Below are 6,067 nucleotides of genomic sequence, written 5' to 3'. Positions count from 1 at the left end.
CTGAGGGTTGCGATCCGTTGCCGGTCACGAAAAAAAGACAAAAAGAAAAAAAAAAAAAAACTGCATGTAGTTCCACACTCAGAGTAATAATATAGTACTGGAAAGAGAGTGGAAAGCACCATAAAATTCACAGAAAGAAATGGATTTATAAGAGAGGGAAAGGCAACCAATAATTATTAGAGTTTATTATGGGTACTTTACCCAAGTTATCTCCAGACTCACAGATTATTGTTAATCTTATTTTATATATCATACAATGAAGTTCTCAGCATTGACTTCTCAAAGTTCACACATTGCTGACAGTGGCACTGGCTTTGACAGCAGTATTTATTTTATGAATCCTGGGGTCCTCCTCGATGGCCCCAGGTTTTGAGAGAGGATGAACTTGGGAGGAAGATAATTGACCTGGAAAGGCTCCATGAAGTTATTTGAGACAGATTTGGGGTGGTTATCATAGAAAATGAAAATAAGATAAGCAAATACATAGAGGTTAGAAAGAATCAGGTATTTATTCAGAGATGTTCTACTCTAAAATTGACAGTTTGAACAGGGCTAATTGTAGTGAGAGTTTAAGGGTTTCACCGACTCATTATGTTCATTACAGGCTATTACAATTTCTCTTTGGAGGAAAGATGCATATTCACTTGATATTTTATTTTAGCTCTTCCGCAATATTCTTCTTTGGAATGGACTCCTCCCAGATGATGACTTGCAAGAGCTAGGACTAGGGAAGCTACTAAATCGCTACCTTATTATAGCTCTTCTTAATGCTGTACCTGGGCCAGATGTTGTTAGAAAGTGCAATCAGGTAAGTTGTATAGGAACTGATTCTAATTTTATCATTTTTTAAAACTCAGTTATTAAAAATCTATTTTGTAGCAAAATAATTAAAATTGTGGTACTTATCTAATAATAGACAAATCAGTTTAACAGACTAGAAACCCAGAAGAAGCCCCTCTGTATTTAATAATTAGTTTGAAATACCACCAGTAGGGAAAGGAAAAATTGCTTATTAAATGATGCTGGGACAACTGGCTATGTACAAAAATAATGTTAGATCCTCACCTCACACTATATACCAATATAAATTTCAAGTGAAATAAAAAATTAATGGTAAAAAAGGAAATTATAAAATATACTAAGAAGATAAATGACTATTAGAGGGTAAATGATTCCCTTCTAAATTTAAAAGCAAAAGAAGAAATGATGGAAAAAAGTAACCCGTTTGACAAAAATATAAAATTTCAGTGGATCAAAAACATTGAAAAGGTATTGAGATTAATTTCAATGTTGGAACTGGGGAATGTATTCATTGGCTTCACTATACACTATTCTTTTTCCCATTGTTTATGTTTGAAATTTTCTATAATGTTTTTTTAAAAGGGAGTTGAGAAACTAGGAAATGAAAGTTGTAACACATAACAAGGATTAATATTCTCGTTAAATAAAAAAGCTCTTTACAAATCAGTAAACAATTCAAATGTTCTGATTAAAATGGCCAAAACACAGTCAAGTCACCAAAAAGGCTATGTAAAAATGACCTGTAAATATGTGGAAAAGATTAACAGTACTAGTAATCAGAGAAAGGCAGATTATTTTATGGGAAAGATATTTATGTTACCAGTGTGTTGGCAAACATTTTTTGCTGTTATTTTAATTATAATTCCCAGTGTTGTCATAAGCACAGGAAACAACAGTCCCGTCATTCTAGGACACCTTTCACCTGTATTGGTGGATTGGTTCTGGAAAATATCTCCTGCACTGGTGGAAGGAGTGATACAGTTCTTCTAGAGAATATTTTGGCATGATGGGTACAAAACTTTTAAAGTCCATAGTCTTTGACTTAACCATTTTACTTTTAGGAATTTATCCTAATTCAAAAACCAGAGATGCACATATAGATTTTAAGTACAAAGAATATTGTTATAGCATTATTTATAATAGAAGATAGTTGGAAACCACCTGAATGTTCCAAAAAACATTATGGTCTATCCATAAGGTAAAAGTTATATTGTTGGAAAATTTTTAAGAATATAGGAAAATTTTATAATACAATTTTTTTTAAAGGAACATATAAAACTTTATATACCAACCATGATTTTTCTGGCTATAGTTTTGGTTTTTGGTGTTTTGGTGTTTTGGTAGTGGGTCTTTGCTTTTTGTTTTTTTAATTTTTGTTTTTATAGTGGCAGGCTGTTACAAGGATATGAACCCTTGACCCTGGAGTTATATGGCGGCACTTTAACCAACTGAGCTAACTGGCCAGCCCTCTGGCTATAGATTTTATATCATGCAGTTTTAAACATTATATATTGAAATTTTAAATTATCATCCATGTTAATGTGTTTCAGGTTTAGTTTAGTCCCCTTTGACCATAAGTAAAGAAGGATAAATACTTGTGTATTTATATGACATTTTCTCCACAACATGTGGCTAGAAAACCAGGCCAAGAAAATGTGACTTTACATCCTGGGATTATTTATGGAAAAGCTACATGAATTTTATTGAGACTTGTGATACAAAACAAGGTGAAGACAAGTACAAATGACATTAAATTCCAATCCAGTAAAGGCTGGATTTAAAACTTTAAAAAAGGGGCCTAGCCCGTGGCGCACTTGGGAGAGTGTGGTGCTGGGAGCGCAGCAGCGCTCCCGCCGCGGGTTCGGATCCTATATAGGGATGACCGGTGCACTCACAGCGCTCACTGGGTGAGCGCGGTGCGGCCGGTCTCAAAAAGGACAAAAAAAAAACTTTAAAAAAGAGATACAGTTTGCATAGAAAAAAACTTGCAGGACCTTCTTCCTTAGGCAATCACAGTTTGTCTGCATTTTTTCTGAATAATAGAAAAAGGTGATTAAGGAATGGAATAAACCTCGACCATGTTGACCAACCTGATTTATTTTATTTATTTATTTTTTTATTTTTTTTTTTTTCAAAAAGATGACCGGTAAGGGGATCTCAACCCTTGGCTTGGTGTTGTCAGCACCACGCTCAGCCAGTGAGCAAACCGGCCATCCCTATGTAGGATCCGAACCCATGGCCTTGGTGTTATTAGCACCGCACTCTACCGAGTGAGCCACGGGCCGGCCCTAACCTGATTTATTTTAGAAAGAGCATTTTAGAACATTCATTTGACCTAACCTATTTTATAATATATATTTGGTGCATTTTTTATTTTTTCAGCTTTCTACCTTCTCTGAATATTGATCTTGATCTTACCAACTGTAGTATAATCTGTTTGATTGTCCAGAAATTTCTTTGAATAGTATGATCTCAGGGTTTTCCTCCCTCTTCTTCTTCCTCCCTTCTTTTTTTCTTTCTTTCTGCAATGAAGAAGTTTTTGTTTTTTATTTTTTAGCATTTTCCTGTTTTTACCAGTACTTTCCCCAAAATCATGTGTTACCTTTAGGATGATGATGGTAAAACGCTGGGGTTTTTTGTTTGTTTTGTTTTCCAAAAGAAAAATTGCAAACACCTACATTAAGTCATTTTGCTGCCATGGACATTTAAAGCAATGTTTAAATTTGTAGAAGATCAAAACCATAATTAACTTTTGTTTCATTCTGTGTATTTTAGAATCACCCACTTGATTCCTTAACTCTAATTTGTGTGAATATCATATACTAGGCTGCCCAATTTCATTTTATGTCTAAGCATTTCTGGGTTTTACTTGTGAATTATGTTTTGTACAGATTTAATGGCTCAGGAATAGAAGAATATGGAAAGAATTACAAGTATTGCTAGAGAGTTTTCTTAAAGAGTCGTCTACCTACTTTAATCGCTTAGCAATAAAGAATGAACTTTTTTTTCCCCCCAACCAAATTTTTTAAATGTAGGTAGAAAGTAAGTTTTCAAAATTTTCACTTAAACATAAACTATGAAATGGGGATCACTTTGAGATTATCACTTCCAAGATCACTTTAAGATTATGTTAGCAAGTGTCCTTAGATTACTGTCATTGTTGTAAACCAGCCATATGTTTTAATTTATAGGTAGCAACATGTCTGCCAGAAAAATGGTTCAAAAATTCTACCATGAGGACATCTATTCCCCACCTAGAAAACTTCATTCAGTTTTTATTGCAGCTTGCACATAAGTTATCTAGAAGTGAATTCAGGTAATGCATATTTTATTTTCACTTCCGTAAACATAGTTCAAGGATTCTGTATGTTCTGAGCAGTTTTTAGAAAGATTTGTACTTTTACTCTACTTGAGTTTCTGTTCAGACTTTGTGTAATATTGTAGAGTTAGTAGATATTTTCATGGTTACCTTTGGAATGACTCATTATTTTATAGTCACACCTCATGCATACTCATATATTTAACGTAAATTCTCTTTCAAAATAAGCACTTCCAAAAACTATAGCACAGGAGAATTTAAAAGTAAATCAAAAACCTCATAAGCATGTTTAAATGTTTTTAATTTTCTTGACCATTTTTAAAGACAGCATTTATTAAGTACAGGTCGACAACCTGGAGCTTACCCAGCAGTAGCTAGGTCTCTGTTCTGAATGTCTCATTCATAACACCAGATGTTTAGGGGCTTAAATACAGTCGTTTTCTGGTAAACCACCTTTCCAAAGAGTGAAATAATTATAAAGCCCAGACTTGTAGCATTTACTGATGTCCATGGTATAAAATACTTCCACCATGACTCCCACCATAATGTTCCACACAAGCTGATAGTAGCACAGCACCTCTGAAATTTCTAATGATACACTCACTGTATGCTTTTCTACTTTTTACAGCCATTCACACTGAAATCTGCCAGAATACATCCACTGATAGTTTATAATTGAACCTCATAGTTAACGTGGAGAAAGCACCATCTCTGTATTTTATTATTTTATCTTATTTATTTATTTTTTAAAAAGATGACCGGTAAGGGGATCTCAACCCTTGGCTTGGTGTTGTCAGCACCACGCTCTCCCAAGTGAGCTAACCAGCCATCCCTATATAGGGATCCGAACCCATGGCCTTAGTGTTATCTGTACCACACTCTCCTAAGTGAGCCACGGGTCGGCCCTGTTATTTTAGATATTAGCTTAAGGTAAAGCTTTTGTTTTAGATTAACAACAGATGATTAGGTCCTGAATTGGCCACTGTGCTCTCATATATTGCATTTTTAAGGCAGGAAATGCTTTTTTATTTTGTTTTTCAGGGATGAAGTCAAAGAAATAATTCTTATTCTGGTGAAAATAAAAGCCTTGAATCAAGCAGACTCCTTCATAGAAGAATATCACCTAGACCATCTTAAATCACTAATTAAAGGAGTTTTTGAGTAAACTTTATAGGAAAGTACTAAAATGAGATTTTAATACACTCACTCTCAGTTCCTTTGCTTGAAAAAAAGCTGGTGCCTCTCTTTTGTTCTCTGCAGTGGAGAGTAGGATTTACAAAAAAGCAGGGACTCCATTCCTCCATTCCCTCCACTTCTACCTTCTGGTATCATGAAAGTCTGCCCTTCCTGTTCTGTGGTGTTTGAAGGAATTAAATCAATATGTTTCCTTTTGATTCTTTTGACTTCTTTTTCAATGTAAGAGGGGACTCCTTGCTTAGAGTGCTTTGGCTTAGGTGAGTATGCTAATAAGTCTTCTGTTCTGAACCATAAAAACATCATTTGGTTCTTTTTATTTTAACTACCTCTAGTTATAAATAAGTTAATATGCCCCATACCAGCCAGCTGCCAAAAACAAACAAATATCAAATTAATAAATATGGAAATTCATTAGAATGAATTATTTAAGTATCAAATGATTAAGGCAATTTTAAGTTGTTTGACAACTAAGGATTGTCAAATTGTCCATCAGGAATCTATACCAATTTATTGTACTGATACAAGTAAAAAAGAGTGCCAATGAATCCCCACCAACCATGGTATTATTATTTTAATTCATTGCAAATTGGATAGGTGAAAAGAATCTCATTTTAATTGCTTATTTTGTTTGGGCTATTAGAGAGTCAACATGTTGATTTTGGCCATTTGTAATTCTTTTTGTAATATCCATTTATTTTATTTTCTTATGGACTTCTAAGACCTTTCTGTTTTAAAGATATTGATCTGGGC

General features: G+C 34.1%; 1 long non-coding RNA gene across 1 annotated transcript; it reads left to right on the top strand.

Moving 5' to 3' along the window:
* Positions 1 to 665: 665 nt before the first annotated feature.
* LOC103583743 lies at positions 666 to 5,514 on the top strand. Its single transcript, XR_549893.1, has 3 exons — positions 666 to 808; positions 3,993 to 4,117; positions 5,162 to 5,514. It is a non-coding gene; the product is annotated as an uncharacterized LOC103583743 (long non-coding RNA).
* The last annotated feature ends 553 nt before the right edge of the window (positions 5,515 to 6,067 follow it).

The sequence above is a fragment of the Galeopterus variegatus genome, unplaced genomic scaffold, assembly GCF_000696425.1.
Source record: "Galeopterus variegatus unplaced genomic scaffold, G_variegatus-3.0.2 Scaffold27544, whole genome shotgun sequence".
Lineage (NCBI taxonomy): Eukaryota > Metazoa > Chordata > Mammalia > Dermoptera > Cynocephalidae > Galeopterus > Galeopterus variegatus.
This window is presented reverse-complemented; position numbering and strand designations above follow the sequence as displayed.